Source organism: Bufo bufo, chromosome 1 (assembly GCF_905171765.1).
Source record: "Bufo bufo chromosome 1, aBufBuf1.1, whole genome shotgun sequence".
In the NCBI taxonomy this organism is placed as follows: Eukaryota; Metazoa; Chordata; class Amphibia; order Anura; family Bufonidae; genus Bufo; species Bufo bufo.
In genome coordinates, this window is record NC_053389.1 from 134,918,330 (window position 1) to 134,937,369 (window position 19,040).

At 46.3% G+C, this 19,040-nt stretch overlaps 1 protein-coding gene and 1 long non-coding RNA gene across 2 annotated transcripts in view; one reads left to right on the plus strand and one right to left on the minus strand.

Moving 5' to 3' along the window:
* Window positions 1–19,040, minus strand: part of NOL9 (nucleolar protein 9) — a 69,742-nt gene that overhangs the window by 40,060 nt on the left and 10,642 nt on the right. The window lies entirely within an intron of this gene.
* On the plus strand, window positions 1,226–2,477 carry LOC120998885. The gene is made up of 4 exons (XR_005778499.1): window positions 1,226–1,747; window positions 1,832–1,897; window positions 2,111–2,170; window positions 2,239–2,477. It is a non-coding gene; the product is annotated as an uncharacterized LOC120998885 (long non-coding RNA).

A 19,040-nucleotide genomic window follows, 5' to 3' on the forward strand; every position in this document is an offset into this window, starting at 1 on the left:
GTGCTCTATGCTCTATGCTCCAAGTCATAAATCTCTACGTATTTATGACTTTGGAAGTCTGCGTCCTGCAGGGCTAAATGCCGACCTAGAAATATTCGGCTTTTTATAATTAATTGGGGTGGGTGCCCTTCTCCAATGGGAGATCACATGTCCCGCTGTCTATCAGCACTGTGATGTCCCCCCCTTCGTGTAGGGCCCCCACTCCCAACCTCACATCTCTATCAAGATACACGTATACCTTTAAAGACAAAGTTATGTGTTATTCTGCGATTTTAACAGTGTTTTTTACTCTATTTTACTCTATATGTTAAAAGTTTTTAGATATATTCGATATATTTCATGTTCCGAATTTGTCAATACAAAATAACCAATAAGACATATATTATGCAGTAAGGGAAAACTGCAGACGAAAAAACGCATAAAAATCGCATTCCTCCTTTGAAGAGACATTTAATCGCACGAAAAACGCAATATGGAGACCTAGGATCGAAAAATCCACTCCTGAGTTTCGATTTGACATTTTCACCTTAGGTCATTGGGTATAAAAGCATGAGATTTCTTATTGTGAGTGAACCTACTGAGAAAGAAGTAGTGACTACTTCGAAACGCGTCTGGGAAAGCTGAGAAACATTCGCTCACAAAAGTCCTTGCAGCATGGCCATGCGATCTATATAAAAATTTGAATAAGGACTTTCACATTCAATGCCCTCTGTAGTGATTATCTTAGGCTATGTTCACATCTGCGTTCAGGCTCTCCGTTCCTGTAGTCCGTCCGGAAGTAGAAAAAAAAATCAAAAAACGGATCCGTTCAACCTCCCATAGAAACTAATTGACGTATGTAAGCATACGTTTGACTCCGTTAGTTGGTAATACGTTCGGAATACGTTTTTTCAGACGGAAAACAAAATCCTGCTTGCAGGATTTTTTTCTACGTTCAGAAAAGCGGATTCTTGACGGAGCGTCCATTCACGTTCATTGTAGTAAATGAGAAACGGATTGTTACATTTTTCTTTCGCGGACATAACGTACCTATAGTACGTTTTTTTTGTTTCTGAACATGCGCAGAACAAACGGGAACTTACAAACGAAGACAGGAAAACAAGGGAGTGTCATGTGACAGTCACGTGAGCGCTACTCCTCACCATTTCTGAAGGCTGATGTGCAAGTTGGAGAAAGTCTCTTGAAAAGGGTATGAATTGATGCAATTGAATAGTATTTACTTCGATCATCTACTGGGGCATGTTATTTGGCTACTGGGGGCTAATATCTTGAAACTGTGGATGCTATTTGGCACATGGGGGATGTTATTTGTCTTTTGTGAGATGCTATTACGCTACTGGGACATTATTTGGCTATTGGGGGCAAATATTTTGAAACTGTGGATGCTATAAGGCTACTGGGGAATGCTATAAGGCTACTGGGGAATGCTATAAGGCTAGCGTGGGCCGGATGACAGTCATTAGGATCTAATCTGCCGTCTGATTTTGTGTGGGTCATTCACAATGTAGTCTGGTCTGTGTATGTTGCAAAAGTCAAATTGCAATAGGGGGTAGATATAATTTTAAGGAACAGAGGATAAATTTTGTGTTTTGACTAATCCCTGTTTTAACCCTTGTTGCATCTTGTGCCAATGTGTATGTTTAAATATGTCTATAAGCTCTTGTCTATAATGGTTCTGTAACGTTTTCAGATGTCTTCGCCTTCTCCTTCGGTTGGCAGTCGAAGTACTCCATCCTTTCACATGCAGGTAAAATTCTTTAAATAAAAATATACTATTAATGATCCAAATAATAAATATGTTTGAACCACAATACATATTTATATATTTCAGGGACACTCCGACACTGAATCCTCTGCTGGCGAGGAATTGCGTTTTTCTCCTGAACCAATGGAGTCAGTAAGTGTGGAATGTTATATTTAGATTTTTTGGTTTCTACACATCCATAATTGGTACAATGGATATAAACTCGAAAGGTACATGATTTGCCAACACCGCAAAAGGATAGATAGGCCAATGTATTGGCAACAAGATTTGAAAGAGGCATTTTGGTTGCTGCAGGGCAGGCAGACGGCAATTTTCAATGAATACAAAACTGTGTTTGTTTTTCAGACACAGGAGGGTACACATTCCATTGAAAATCTGCGAAGTAGACGTCATAACGACGAGGATGTGAGTATCTATACTTAGGTTTTCTAAAGTAATCAAATGTCTTTTGTGATAACTATATTATTTATTAGGACACAAACAGGCAAAGTGAAAATCCATCACCAGTTCAAAAAAGAACTTCCAGGCGTGGTGGTCGCGGACAACGTGGTCGTGGCAGTCGTCGTGGACGTGTAGGCCGTGTGAGTAGGCACATGTGCTGTGATGTGAGCTGTCCACACTGCCCCCAGTATACAGTATCTTATATCACCTATAAGATAACGTGGCCATCATACCTCAAATTTTTTTAATTATTAGAACAAATGACCGTGAGGATTGGAGACATTTGTTTTACCCAAACAAAAATCTAAGTGTTGCTTATCCCATAATGGACATACCATGAACAGGGGCTACTCTCTTATTAATTTAAAAGCAATGACCCGCTCGCCCAGTCTACATCTTTATAGCCGTTCACACCCAAAGATCAAATACAAGGAAACCAAAAAAAAATTTATATTTTTTTTATTAAAACCAAAGATGCAGTGGGCAGTGGTGGCACATGCAACATATTTGCTTAGAAGTTTTATCAAAAAGACTTAAGTGCTATTGGAATTGCAGGTAGCTTTTTAAGGTAATGATAACATTTGTTTTAAACCAAATAGGCTAGACAGCAAGAATTGGACGAGGAAGATAGGGAATTTCTCCCAATCATAAACTGTGAGCTGCTAATACAGCTAGTAGAAGCAAGGCCAGCTCTATGGGACCAAACAGACCCCAAACACTCGGACCACAACACGACTCGTCGACAATGGCAAGAGGTCTATGCCAATGTGGTTCCCACATGGAACGATTTGAGCCGTCAGGCTCAAAAAAATTGTGGTACATTAATTTCATTCCTTTTGTTAAATCATTTGGTTTTAGAAGATTTGATAGTGATGTTTCTAGTTGGAAGAATAGTGAAGTGAGCATAAGTTTTCTGTTCGGAAAACTTTGTTTCAACAACTGATACAGCCAATTCAGGTACCGCGAAAAAAATGGCAACAGTTTTTTATGCAATCCGATGTCAACAGAAAATAATATATATAGCATTATATACGGTTATTATAATTGTTCTTTATTTTCTAGCTGAAATCATATCAACACGCTGGAGGTCAATACGCGATAGGTTTATGCGTGACCTCAATCATGAACGAACGGCGCCAAGTGGTTCCGGTCCTTCTCAGAGGAAAGCTTACCAATATGCACCACATCTTCAATTTCTTCAACGTTGTTTTCAGCAGTGCATGTGAGTGAAATATCCTAAAGAGAAGCAAAAAATAAAATTATGAATATAGAAATTATACCTTTTATTTCCCTATCTATTATAGGACTCATTCAAGCACACTCCCTCCTGAAGCAGAACCTCTTGAACATGAGGAATCAACAGAACAATTGTCTGGACGATCTACCGATCAAACTTCGTTACCATCTCAGTCACAGGATTCTGCTCATGAGTCGCGCGGCCGCCAAACTGAGACATGTGCTCAGATTGAAGATACTCGACAGTTCATTTCTTCTGCCTTTGACCGAGTTTTAAGTAGGCCGAGGCCACTTCGAAGACCACATAGAGTCTTTGAGGATCTTGCACTGATCTTCCGAGATTGTTTATTAAAAATAGAGGAGGAGCAAACTCGGTATAAGCAAGAGTTAACTTCCATGATCAATCATGTCGAGGTAGTTTGTCGTCCAGAACCCCTTAACCCTAATCAGCAGTTTCTATTAACGTTAAGTCATTGGATGGACAGCATGACTCCAGAGCAGAATTGTGATTGTCGAGTGACATTGATCAAAACTGTTTGGAATATTAAACACCCACCACCCTCTCAATTTGTTCCTCTGGCTCAGTCGTATCCCCCAGCCACCTCCTACCCAACATCCATGACTTCTCCACCTGCTCACTCATACTCTGAGCCACATATCGCTCCCCAGTCACAAAACTTTCAACAGTCTCAACAGTCACAAAACTTTCAACAGTCACAAAACTTACCCCTATCCCAAAACTTTCAACAATCACAAAACTTTTCCCATTCACAAGACTTTAGCCAGTACCAAAACTTTCCCCCATCCAACACTTTACCTACGTACCACAACTTCCCACAGGCCCAAAACGTAGGCACTGCACAAAAATTTCCAGCTTTACAGAACTTTTCATCAACATCCCACATCTTTATTCCATCCCAAAGCCATCCACCGTACCAAAGACAACCTACGTCCAACCAATACTCAACGTCTCACACATTTCCACCTTCTTTCAGCCAATCCCAATCACAGCTACCTTCCTATGTCTCTGCACAAACACCTTTCCAATCCAAAAGCACTGGAAGTTCCCAAACACGTCTACAGACACCAAGTCCAGAGTTGATTTCTAGGTCAACTCCAAATAAAATCTCCATAAACGAAGGTGTTTCCACCTCCGTTTTTCCCACTCAAACCACTTTTAATACCCCTTTCTCAAACCAATCTGTTCCATACCAATCTGGTACTGATTCATATTCCCTTCATACTCCACAACATCAACAACAGGGTGATTATGTCAGACCGCAACATTCGTTCATGCAATCACTCCTAGACCAAAGTGCAGAAGATGATGGGTCCCCAACTGCTGCCCCAGGAAAGGCTCCATTCACTCAACCAAAACCCTAGTTAGCTAAATATATATTATGTTTTCTTTAAGTTTATAAATGAGTACCTGGCAAGGTTATATTGACCACAGTGTCAATTTTTTTGAAGTTTACAAATAAGTACCTCACAATGTTTATATTGACCACTGTGTCAATTTTTGCACTTTAATGATGTTGAACTTGAAACATTTTCTATGTTTAATACTTTTATATTATTAGATTTATTTTAAGTATGTTTCAGATATGTGTGTAATTATTGTGCACTTATCAGCTTTCAGAAGCCCATACAAGCTGCTAAATATAGGCAGGTGGTTTGATTTCCTCGTTCGGACATTTAGATTTTCAAGAACTAACATGATAATCATAGCAGATTGGACCCTGAAATGAGTAATTGGCCTTATTATTCATGATTACTTTATCTCCGGGCCAAGGTGCTGATGACTGACAGTTTTCCAGCTAGTCTAAAAATGCCATTCATCAGCACATGGGTCAGAGACACAGAGATTAGCTACCATGACTAGACTCAGGTTGGTTCAACTCTTTTACGGTAATGGACTGCAATGATTATGATGATAGTTCTTGTTTATCACGTGTGAGAGTGACACAGTACACAAATCCATATACTGTCACTTATTCAGCACCTTGCGTGGTCTGCACAAAGCTAATGACTTTTTCAGTCTCCCACCTGTTGTTGTTCCATTGCTATTGTCTCACTATCGTGATCCTCCATTGTACACTTTCTTGAAAACTATGCAAATACAAGAATAGAAATGGCATATGTCATTACTATTTTCTTTGATATAATGTCTCATGCACAAGACTGAACACACTCAGAGACATGGGGTTTCTCAAAAAAAAATTGTACCTGCTGATGTAATTTAAAGGGGTACTGGAGGACACACCATCAGTGATTACACTGCTTCTTTGCATGTTGTGCCACCCACATGGCTCTAGTCTAGCACTTTTTGCATCATATTGATGATGCACAGTAGCCCTGCATAGCAGCATTGAAAAATGTGCACTTCCATTTGCATGTTCCATGTCACCATATAACTTCTGGCCCGCTCAAGGAAGACATGTCTCGCGGTGCATACTGTAGTGTGATGATTCAGAACTTGGTATGATGATGCTATCACATAGCATGTGCAATCATGAGAATGGTGTACACTTCAGTCACAGATAGAACAACCTTTTCACAATGGACATTTTGTTATTCCTACATGTACGGTAGAGCTTATCTTATCCTTTTGTTATGTGAATTCTACTTCCATTGTGTTGAGCTACGTGCTTTTATGGAAGTTTATTTGTTAACTTATGCTAATGATTATTAAAATATAAAAAAATATTTTAAAATAAGTATTTTTCTAAATAAATACTTTTACTATTTCAAATATACTTGGTCAGTGGTTTTAATACTTTCAAGATTCAAAACGACAAACAAGGGATATGGAGATCGTTGGAGAGGCATAGCTTACCTTTTGCTGAATTTAGGCAATAAATGTAGGTAGACCAATAGATCATGGTTGTCTCAACAATAAACAACAATATAATAAGAACAAACAAAAAAATTAACTATTATGTACAGAACAAATTACAACTTTTATTAACTGTACATATTTAATAAACAAACAGTAACAAACAATAGAGAATATATATTTTTTTGGAAGAACATCGCAGGAATATATAAGTTCAAATATGTTCATCCTGCCAAAGCACAGATCCAGCTGAAGAAATGAAATATTCTGCAAATTGATCGCGCATGCGACTCACAGCAACTGTTGATCTTGGGCCAGTTTCTATGTGATCTCCTGGTGGATTTAATGACAGTGGCTCCGTAGGCAAAGGCTCTTTGGTCAGTACATAATTGTGCAACACAACGCATGCTTTTATGACATCATCCACAGTATCCGTTTTCAATTGTATTGCACGAGTGAATATTCGCCATTTTGCAGTCAATATGCCAAAAGCACACTCGACCATTCTTCTTGCTCGAGTCAGTCTGTAATTGAACACTCTTTTGCGATAGTCTAGACCACGGCTGGCATATGGCTTAAGTAAATTTCCACACATTTGGAAAGCTTCATCTCCGACTAGAACAAATGGAAGTGCAGGGTTTGTAGTACCTGGTAAAGGCCGGGGCTCTGGTATACCAAAGTTTCCGGAGTACAGCCTTCTTCCCATATTAGAATTTTTAAAAACACGGGAGTCATTTGTTCGTCCAAAAGCTCCAATATCAACAGCCACAAATTTGTAATTTGCATCAACAATTGCCATTAGAATCACCGAAAAATACTTTTTATAGTTAAAAAACGAGGATCCACTACGTGGGGGCTTCAAGAGCCTCACATGCTTCCCATCCACTGCACCAATACAATTGGGAAACTGTGTCACCTCATGAAACTTGTCGGCTATGCTGATCCACTGTTGGCAAGTAGGATGGGGAAGAAATTCTTCACGCATAAGATTCCAAATTGCCCGGCAGGTATCTTTAACAATGTAAGATATTGTAGATTTTCCTAGTCGAAATTGAAAATGAAGACTGGAAAAACTTTCACCACTAGCCAGAAACCTACAAAAAAATGAAATAAAATTTAACATAAGTGTTACACAAATACTATTCACAATAAAAAAAACTGCAGCAAAACAACTTTTCGGATTGTCCCACAAGCATTAATTCAAGATCCTTCACAGCAAACAGATCAACATTACCTAGCGGTTGAACGGAAAATGGTATAAAATTTGGATGAATTTACATAGGTAACTACTATATATAAAAACGTGTCTCTTGAGATTAATCATATACTCACAATAATAATAAAAACAAAAAGGCTCTGAAACACAGTAGAAGCAATAATTGAAAGTTGTACCATACATACCGCAGAGTGACCATGAGTCGTTCTTCGGGAGTTACACTTCGACGAAATTTCGTATCCTTCCGTCTCAATCGGCGACGTAAACGTTGCGAAAGGTCATCAAAGCTTGCGACACTTACACGGAGATATTCTGCAAATTTGACAGGGTGTTTTCGGAGTTCTTGATAAAGGGTCGAATAAACACCTCGTGTCATTCGGCATGATGTAATGGGATGCACCCAATATCGCCGTCTCCTTTTCATGGATGAAATTCGCATCTTTCGAAGTTTCCATATCATATAGTCCACTGAAAAAAGGACATGAGCGGGCAGCATTGTGCCTCTTCCAGCAATTGGATGTCACAATTGCTGCACCATTTTATATAGCATGCAGATAGGGGAGGGACAACTGAAAAAAAAAAAAAAGGAAAATAACGTATCCGTTAGCGGAGTAAATAAACGGATTGAACGGACATTAACTGACATTTTTAATCCGTTTATTAACGTATCCGTTAGATGGTATCCGTTTAAAAACGTATCAAAATATGTCCGTTACGTTCCGTTATGAATGAATCCGTTTCAATTTTGAAACGGACGCAAGTCATAACGGAAAGCCGAACGGAGGACAAACGCTGATGTGAACGAGGCCTTAACGATACTTGGAGTATACAGCACAACAGCTGCGGACTGAGACAACGCCCAGATTAACTCCATTGCGAAATTTAATCAAAAAAATCAAAAGAAATTTTCGTATCCGAAAAATTTTTGTATCCGACAAACGACTTGGAGCATAGAGCACTTATATGTGGGACGCCACAGAAACAAGAGCCAGCTCGAAATAGTAACTATCTAATAAATTGCATCATATGTCGGAACACTACAGAGAGCGTATAGATAGGTAATACTACCATATACGCGTCATTATATTCTCATGCGTTTTTATTACCACCCATGCGATTTAAATCATGAGCTTTTTTTCATTCACTTCATGATTGAATAAAAGCCACATTATACTGAAAGCTACCTCAGAAGGACACCAATAGTATACAGTTGCAAGAAAAAGTATGTGAACCCATTGGAATGATATGGATTTCTGCACAAATTGGTTATAAAATGTGATCTGATCTTCATCTAAGTCACAACAATAGAAAATCACAGTCTGCTTAAACTAATAACACACAAAGAATTAAATGTTACCATGTTTTTATTGAACACACCATGTAAACATTCACAGTGCAGGTGGAAAAAGTATGTGAACCCCTAGACTAATGACATCTCCAAGAGCTAATTGGAGTGAGGTGTCAGCCAACTGGAGTCCAATCAATGAGATGAGATTGGAGGTGTTGGTTACAGTTGCCCTGCCCAATAAAAAACACACAGCAGTTCTGGGTTTGCTTTTCACAAGAAGCATTGCCTGATGTGAATGATGCCTCGCACAAAAGAGCTCTCAGAAGACCTATGACTAAGAATTGTTGACTTGCATAAAGATGGAAAGGGTTATAAAAGTATCTCCAAAAGCCTTGCTGTTCATCAGTCCACAGTAAGACAAATTGTCTATAAATGGAGAAAGTTCAGCACTGCTGCTACTCTCCCTAGGAGTGGCCGTCCTGTAAAGATGACTGCATGTCATGGTCTTACCTTCTTGCTGTTCTCCTTCGTTTGACATGTGCTGGCGGCCATCTTGGTTTCTGGGTTTCTTGTAGCCTTCCACCCTGCGGCTCCTCCTTCCCACTGGGAGGAGCTGGATGCCTAGCTCATATATATAGGAGGTCTGTGGCTTCAGTTCCTTGCTTGGTCCTCTTGTGTTCACATGCTTCTAAGACTGCTGCTGCTTCTGGTTCCTGATCCTGGCTTCGTCTGACTACCCTGCTGGTTCCTGATCCTGGCTTCGTCTGACTACCCTGCTGGTTCCTGATCCTGGCTTCGTCTGACTACCCTGCTGGTTCCTGATCCTGGCTTCGTCTGACTACCCTTCTGGTTCCTGACCTCTGGCTTCGCAAAGACTCTGCTCGGTTTCACCATCCGTTTGGACTTTTGCTTTACAGCTTTATTTTCAATAAAGCCTTCTTATTTTCTCTTATCTCTTGTTGTACGTCTGGTTCATGGTTCCGTGACACTAGGACCAAGCCATGAATTCTGACGGTACAGGGCCATCCTCGCTACCCACGCTGGTTGCCAGACTTGATCAGCAGGATCACCTGTTGGGTCGGTTCGCTGTGGCGTTGCAAACCCTGCTTGAACGCACGGCTCATTTCGCTCCCGTTGCCGATGGGTCGGTTGTCGCTCCTGGGCTCGCTCCTACTGCCGCTCCGGTTGTTGCGCCAGAGTCTACCCCGACACCTGTTGTTGCGCCTGCGGTGTTTCGGGGTATGACCGGTTCTGCTCGACCTACCAGTTGAGCTCGAGACTCTTATTTCTTTCCTGATTTTGATTGACACCAGACTCAGGGAGAGACCTTCCTTTAAGGAGAACCTGCGAAGGTCTTCTAACAGATTGGTGCCTACGTTTGCTGTCCTACCCGTGCCTCCCTCTCCTCCCACGCCTCCTGGGGATGACTTGTCTGGGGGTGAACCCATGCAGCTGGGGTTTGCTCGCCTGTCCGAGGGGGAGAGGGCACTCCGGAGACGCGAGGGCCGATGCATGTACTGTGGTCTCGGTGGGCATTTTCGGTTGGCATGTCCGAACCGTCCGGGAAAACGCTCGTACCTGAGATCCTGTCGGGGGCAGATCTTGGGTGGAGTCTCCTCGTCCCCGGTTTCCCGTGTTGACAAACCACTGATCACTGTTGTCCTCTCCTGGGTCGGGGGCTCGGTGACGACCCAGGCGTTGGTGGACTCTGGTGCTGGTGGTTTGTTCATTGATAGTGTGTTCGCTGCCGCCAATTCCATTCCTCTGCAGGCTCGAGGTTCCCCACTGGCTCTTGAGGCGATAGACGGCAGACCCCTTCTGCCGCCACACGTGACTCATGAGACCCTTCCAGTGGGGATAGCCATTGGTGCCGTTCACAGAGAGTCGGTCTGCCTCCAGGTTATTTCGTCCCCACACTACTCGGTGGTCTTGGGGTACCCCTGGCTCCAGAAGCATAATCCGACTTTCGATTGGAGATCGGTCGAGATCCTCTCGTGGTCACCGCAGTGTGGGGCTAGTTGCATCCATGGGTCTGTCAAGTTGCTGTGTACTTCCTCGGACTCTCTGTTGCCTCCTGAATACGAGGAGTACCGGGATGTATTCGATAAGGTGCGCGCGGTTGCCCTACCTCCGCACCGCCCATACGATTGTGCCATAGAGTTACAATCTGGTGCCGTTCCTCCTCGTGGCAAAGTCTATCCACTGTCGGTAGCGGAGAATGAGGCCATGGAGGAGTACGTGAGGGAGGCGCTTTCACGCGGACACATTCGCAAATCTTCGTCCCCGACAGGGGCTGGATTTTTCTTTGTGAAAAAGAAGGGCGGTGAGTTGAGGCCTTGCATCGATTACAGGGGTCTCAATCGCATCACGATCAAGAACGCTTACCCGATACCCTTGATTTCCGAGCTGTTCGATCGCCTTAAAGGGGCCACGGTCTTTACCAAACTCGACCTGAGGGCGGCATATAACCTGGTAAGGATCAAGGCGGGCGATGAGTGGAAGACCGCGTTTAACACCAGGACCGGTCATTATGAATCCTTGGTTATGCCCTTTGGGTTGTGCAATGCGCCCGCAGTCTTTCAGGAATTCATCAACGATGTTTTCCGTGACCTGTTGCAGCAGTGTGTGGTGGTCTATTTGGATGACATCTTGGTATATTCTGAATCCATGGAGGCCCACATTCTGGATGTCAGACGAGTGTTGCAACGGTTACGAGAGAACAAGCTGTTCGGTAAGCTTGAGAAATGCGAATTTCACCGATCCCAGGTAACCTTCTTAGGTTACATCATTTCCGCTGAGGGGTTCTCCATGGATCCTGAGAAGGTTTCGGCTGTCTTACAGTGGCCCCAGCCCAGTGGTCTTCGTTCCCTGCAGCGCTTTTTGGGCTTCGCCAATTATTATCGGAAGTTCATCAGGGACTTTTCCATGCTGGCCAAGCCTCTCACGGATCTGACCAGGAAGGGCAGTAATTCCCAGGTCTGGCCGCTCGAGGCCATCCGAGCTTTTGAGGCCCTAAAGTCCGCCTTTGTGTCGGCTCCGATTCTGTCGCATCCCAACCCTGGGTTGCCCTTTGTCCTCGAGGTGGACGCGTCTGAGACGGGAGTAGGCGCCCTTCTGTCTCAGCGTAGAACACCAGAGGGTCCTCTGCTTCCTTGTGGGTTTTACTCCCGGAAACTGTCTTCCGCGGAGTGCAACTATCAGATTGGTGACAGGGAGTTATTGGCCATCGTGCAGGCCCTTAAAGAATGGAGGCACTTGCTCGAGGGTTCGGTGGTTCCGGTTCTCATCCTGACGGACCACAAGAATCTGACCTACCTTTCTGAGGCCAAGAGATTGACACCACGTCAGGCCAGATGGGCTCTGTTCTTGTCACGTTTTAATTACGTGGTCTCCTACCTACCCGGTTCCAAGAACATCAGGGCGGATGCCTTATCACGGCAGTACTCCGAGCTGTCCAGGGAGGAGTCGATTCCGACTTCGGTCATACCTCCGAATCAGATCCTGGCCGCCATTCGCACCAGCCTGACCTCTCCCCTGGGTGAGCAGATTTTGGCGGCTCAATCTGGTGCTCCCTCTGGGAGACCCAACGGCAGATGTTTTGTGCCTGAGGAGTTGCGCACTCGGTTGTTGCGAACCTACCATAACTCCAAGACCGCGGGGCATCCTGGAAAGAATCAGCTGTCCTGGGCTGTTTCACGTCTGTTCTGGTGGCCTTCCCTACGTTCCGACATCGCCGCATATGTAGCGGCATGCTCCGTTTGTGCCCAGAGTAAGTCCCCTCGGCACCTTCCGTTGGGCCTTCTGCAACCCATAGCCACCGGGGAGCGCCCATGGTCACACCTGGGGATGGATTTCATTGTGGACCTCCCTGCATCCCGAGGCCATACGGTCATTCTCATGATTGTGGATCGGTTTTCCAAGATGTGCCACTGTGTTCCTCTCAAGAAGTTACCCTCTGCACAAGAGTTGGCCACGATTTTTGCCAGGGAGGTCTTCCGGTTGCACGGTTTGCCCAAGGAGATTGTGTCGGATCGGGGGAGTCAGTTTGTGTCCAGGTTCTGGCGCGCCTTTTGCTCCCAGTTGGGGATTCATCTCTCCTTCTCCTCGGCCTACCACCCTCAGTCCAATGGGGCTGCAGAACGATCCAATCAGGCCTTGGAGCAATTCCTTTGTTGCTATGTCTCCGATCACCAAGACAATTGGGTTGACCTCCTGCCTTGGGCTGAGTTTGCCAGGAACACGGCGGTGAACTCTTCCTCTGGGACGTCTCCCTTCATGGCCAATTATGGGTTCCAACCTGCCGTGTTACCGGAGGTATTCTCTCCTCAGGATATTCCGGCTGTGGAGGATCACCTTTCCGTCCTACGTGCTTCTTGGGTACAGATCCAGAAGTCCCTTGAGGTCTCTGCGCAGCGCCAGAGACTCCAGGCTGATCGCAGACGAGCGCCTGCTCCTTCCTACCAGGTCGGAGACCGTGTATGGTTGTCCACCCGCAACCTCAACCTTCGAGTGCCCACTCCCAAGCTGGCGCCTCGCTTTGTTGGTCCCTTCCGAGTGCTTCGCAGGGTAAACCCGGTAGCCTATGCCCTTGCGCTTCCTCCTGGCATGCGGATCTCCAACGTGTTTCATGTCTCCCTGTTGAAGCCACTGGTGTGTAATCGTTTCACTTCCTCGGTTCCTCGCCCTCGTCCGGTCCAAGTGGGCAATCGTGAGGAATATGAGGTGAGCAATATCCTGGACTCACGCCTGGTCCGCGGTCGGTTGCAGTTTTTGGTCCATTGGCGTGGTTATGGTCCAGAGGAGCGTTCCTGGGTTCCCTCCGCAGATGTCCATGCTCCTGCCTTGCTCCGAGCCTTCCACGCACACTTCCCTCAGAAACCGTTTTGTGCTCCGCGGAGGAGGGGCCCTTGAGGGGGAGGTACTGTCATGGTCTTACCTTCTTGCTGTTCTCCTTCGTTTGACATGTGCTGGCGGCCATCTTGGTTTCTGGGTTTCTTGTAGCCTTCCACCCTGCGGCTCCTCCTTCCCACTGGGAGGAGCTGGATGCCTAGCTCATATATATAGGAGGTCTGTGGCTTCAGTTCCTTGCTTGGTCCTCTTGTGTTCACATGCTTCTAAGACTGCTGCTGCTTCTGGTTCCTGATCCTGGCTTCGTCTGACTACCCTGCTGGTTCCTGATCCTGGCTTCGTCTGACTACCCTGCTGGTTCCTGATCCTGGCTTCGTCTGACTACCCTGCTGGTTCCTGATCCTGGCTTCGTCTGACTACCCTTCTGGTTCCTGACCTCTGGCTTCGCAAAGACTCTGCTCGGTTTCACCATCCGTTTGGACTTTTGCTTTACAGCTTTATTTTCAATAAAGCCTTCTTATTTTCTCTTATCTCTTGTTGTACGTCTGGTTCATGGTTCCGTGACACTGCAAGAGCACAGCGCAGACTGCTCAATGAAGTGAAGAAGAATCCTAGAGTGTCAGCAAAAGACTTACAAAAGTCTCTGGCATATGCTAACATCCCTGTTAGCGAATATACGATACGTAAAACACTAAACAAGAATGGATTTCATGGGAGGATACCACAGAGGAAGCCACTGCTGTCCAAAAAAAACATTGCTGCACGTTTACAGTTTGCATAAGAGCACCTGGATGTTCCACAGCAGTACTGGCAAAATATTCTGTTGACAGATGAAACCAAAGTTGAGTTGTTTGGAAGAAACACACAACACTGTGTGGAGAAAAAGAGGCACAGCACACCAACATCAAAACCTCATCCCAACTGTGAAGTATGGTGCTGGGAGCATCATGGTTTGGGGCTGCTTTGCTGCGTCAGGGCCTGGGCGGATTGCTATCATCGAAGGAAAAATGAATTCCCAAGTTTATCAAGGCATTGTGTAGGAGAACTTAAGGCCATCTGTCCACCAGCTGAAGCTCAACAGAAGGTGGGTGCTGCAAAAGGACAACGACCCAAAGCATAGAAGTAAATCAACAACAGAATGGCTTAAACAGAAGAAAATACGGCTTCTGGAGTGGCCCAGTCAGAGTCCTGACCTCAACCTTATTGAGATGCTGTGGTATGACCTCAAGAAAGCGATTCACACCAGACATCCCAAGAATATTGCTGAACTGAAACAGTTCTGTAAAGAGGAATGGTCAAGAATTACTCCTGACCGTTGTGCACGTCTGATCTGCAACTACAGGAAACGTTTGGTTGAAGTTATTGCTGCCAAAGGAGGTTCAACCACTTATTAAATCCAAAGGTTCACATACTTTTTCCACCTGCACTGTGAATGTTTACATGGTGTGTTCAATAAAAACATGGTAACATTTAATTCTTTGTGTGTTATTAGTTTAAGCAGACTGTGATTGTCTATTGTTGTGACTTAGATTAAGATCGGATCACATTTTGTGACCAATTTGTGCAGAAATCCATATAATTCCAAAGGGTTCACATACTTTTTCTTGCAACTGTATACTTGGACTCACAATTCCACCCAGTAGATTCTTATTGCTATATTTATTTATTTTATATGTATCTTTTTATCTATGTATTGCAATTTTATTGAACTGTATGATATAAATGTTATTAAATAGTGTTAACCATATTTTAGTTGTCCCACATTACTCCCACTGTTAGAGTGCCGGTCGTTTTTTTCCTTTTACATAACACCAAATGTCTGTTACTGAAACCTTGGAGAGGGGGGTCCTAGCATTAGCTGATCCCATTCTCTTTGCCACTGGGTGTTAAGAACTTGGGTAGGATTCTCTTCTCTAGAAACTGCATTGTTGGCAAACAAGAGGAAAGTGAATTGGCCAAGGGCCATGGAAAGGATGTGAAGGGGGACACAAACACCAGGCCTAACCATTTTGGGAAGTAAAATCTGGAACCATCATAGGATTTTTGCAGTACTCAACCAATCTGTTTGATGCAACAATAACTGCTAAAAACAGCCTTATGAGGGACTCGCATTTACAAATGGTTAAGGCTGCAGCGCAGCCTGTAATTGTGGGAGGGGCATGCAGCATTTAGGCCGGCACGCACCTCCTCTCCAGCCTGGCGTTCCTGCGGCGTGCTCAGCGTGCAGTCCGGTCCTCAGCAGTGACCTCCTTACTTCCGTGTCCGCCCCCTCAGCTTCCTCCAGCTGCGTCTCCAGCGTTCGGCTCTCCTCCGCTCCCGGCGTCTCTAGGATTTCACGGTAGGTTAAGCGCAGGTTCTGCCTGTCACCTCACGCTGCCTGGGTGAAGTGGCCTCCAGGGTCTCGGATCCCTCGTCTGCCTGGTCGGGGTCCCTGTCCACTTCATCGTCTTCTCCCCTTGTCCTGGGGCATGTTGTCTTCACCACTTCACTGCTGCACGTATTTCTCTGTCTCACCTGGGCTTGGTTCGGGCCTGGGCGCTTTTGTGACGCGCTCCCGCGGGATGCGGGACGGCCGACAGGCGGGGGCCATTGATCCCCCTGGAAATGGCTCTCTCCTAGGCGTTTTGCAGCACGTGCGTCCGCGCTGTGGGACGCCCGACGCTCCGGGAGGTACTCGTGCGTCTTTTTGAGGCATATTGTCGTGCGTTCCCATAGTCTCGGGGGGGGGGCGAGCGACAATAGCCGTACGTTGTCCTGAAGTCGCATATTCGGCTGCCTGCGACATTCTGGACGCCCAGGTCTGAACCAACATTGGGAAGCCCGCCTACCCGCGGCGAGTTGAGGTTTGGTCTGTTCCTGCATTCCGCAGGTTCCGTTCCTCGATTTGCGGGTGGGTGTGTGGTTCCTGCGAATGATTTACACCATTCCCGTCTCCAGCTGTAGCATGTTCTTCCTCCAGCTACTGCGGAGTCTTGTCCAGTACTCTGGGTTTGATAGCCTCCGCAGTCACCAGTACACGTATCACGGGCCTCACCTCAGGTTGTCCATTCCCTTACACTACGGCTCTCAGTGTTCCTGCTCACAACATTCTCGCCACAGTCCCTGTCGTTGCTTGGTCTTCCCGGATCGCCCGGGCTCTCTCTCTCACGGTGTTCATCCTGTCTCAAGCCTTGGATCGCCCAGGGTCGTCTCTCTCCGGTTCGCCCGGTCCACGTATTTGTCTCCTGGATCGCCCAGGTCTCTTCCCTAGTTCGCTGGGGCTTCTTTCTCCTGGATCGCCCAGGTCTCTTCCCTAGTTCGCCTGGGGCTTCTTCTTCTTTCTCCTGGATCGCCCAGGTCTCTTCCCTAGTTCGCCTGAGGCTTCTTCATTCTCCTGGATCGCCCAGGTCTCTTTCCTAGTTCGCCTGGGGTACTTCTTTCTCCTGGATCGCCCAGGTCTCTGCCCCAGTTTACCTGGGATTCCTCCTTCCTCCTGGTTCGCCCAGATCTGTTTCCAGTTTCTCGGCCATCTGGTCGCTCTGCATTTCACGGGTGTGGGTTGTCCATGCTTCTTGTTTCCAGTCGGCATGTCCCTCGTGCCCTGGGTCATGTCTCAGGCTCTTTCGTTCCCTGGGCCAGCCTGGTCGACTGATCCTTTTCAGCGTCTTACCTGTCACCGCTTACTTTGGGGGATCGCCTCCCGTTTCTCGTCCCAGCTGTCGGTCACCTGGTCCTCATATACATTATCTTCAGATCGCAGGTTCCGGTCCGTTTTTTCGGCTCGCGTCACTCAAAGGTTTAAATCCTTTCTAAGGTAAGTTCAGGTCATGTTCGATCCTCTGAGGACCGTATTTTCGTTTGCTCTTCTCTTCTGAAGGTCTGGGTTTTTCTTTAGCTTACCGGTTCGTCATCGGTTTCGGATCTCCGGTTCCTTGGTCTTGGGCTTCTTCTGGTAAGTATTTTGAATGGTTTTGTTTCCCTCACCTTTCATCTTCGTTTTAGGCTGTTCCTTCGCGACCGCAGCTTCGTTTCCCTCTCATTTTCCTTTCCGCAGGTTAAGGATGTCGCACGTGTCAGAGATGGAAGACAATATTTCCCTTCCTGGAACATCGGCTTCGGGTCACTCCGTCAGCGCTTCCTTGCGGAGCTGGACTGTGCCTAGGCTGGTCACCGAGCTCAACCGCAGGGGGATTCGTCATCCCGCGTCAGCCCGCAAGGCGGAATTATACCGCTTGTTGATGACGGCCCCGAGTTCAGTGGAGAGTCAGTCTAGCTCTCCTTCCATCCAGCAAGCCCTGTCCCAGATTCAGTCCTCTATCAGCGGACTTGCCAGTTCTTTATGTGACATTCAGGCCAGGGTTGCAGCCCTCGAGTCCAGATCCTCGGCAATCCCACCCTCCCCAGTGGTGGCACCCTCCCCACCTCTAGATGTGGCAGGTAGGCCAGCTTCTGGTCCTCTGATTGCCCCGTCTCACTTCATTCCCGAGCATATTAAGAAGGACATCCTGGCTGGGAAGGATGTGAATTTGGCCTCCATCCTCATCGCCTCCCAGGACATCTCGGAGAATCGGATCATCAATTGCGGGGAGGTTTCGGTGGTCTTGAAGGCCAAAGACGCCAGACTTAACCGCAAATTGTCCATTCCCGAGTTTCTCCTGGCCTTTAGCCTGTATCGGGACATTGTTTGTTCTGCCAATCCGTCCAGGAGGAAGGAGCTTGATACCTACCTGTATCGGGTGTCGGACCTGGGCCACAAGTACGGTGGCTCAGCGTTTTACGATTATCACAGGTCCTTTTCCGCTAAGGCGGCAGCAGCCCTGTCGCAGTTTCAGTTCATGACTAATTGGGCTGATCTCGACATGGAGCTGTTCTGCCGTCATTTCGCCGGTCTCAGAGCTCCCTCCTGCACCTCTTGCCAGTCCATATTCCATTCCTCTGACTGGTGTCCCGATCGGGCTAATCCTTCCCAGCCGGGTACTTCCGGGGCCACCAAGCCCTCGGCAACTCTGGACAAACTGGGCAGACCAATCGTCTTTTTAGGTAGCAGCCAGGTCTGCAACAACTTCAATGTGGGGGGTTGTGCCTTTAACGCCTGTCGAGCTCTTCACATCTGCTCGACATGTTTTCCGGCCCATCCGCGTTCGGCTTGTACCAGGAAATCTTCCAAGAGCTCCTGACTAGCCGACATTGATATAGACCTTCTGGCTGTTCTGCTGCAGGATCACCCAGACCGTCTTTTCGTGGCCTTCCTCTTGGCTGGGTTCAAGGAGGGCTTTCACACAGGGCTCATCACCCTGCCTCACTGGTCATGGGAGGGTCCCAATTTGCGCTCGGTGTTCGGTGACCCGGAGGCCGTGGATGTCCTCCTTCGATCCGAAGTTGAAAAAGGGTTCATCATTGGTCCCTTTCTCCACATTCCGTTTCAGTCCTG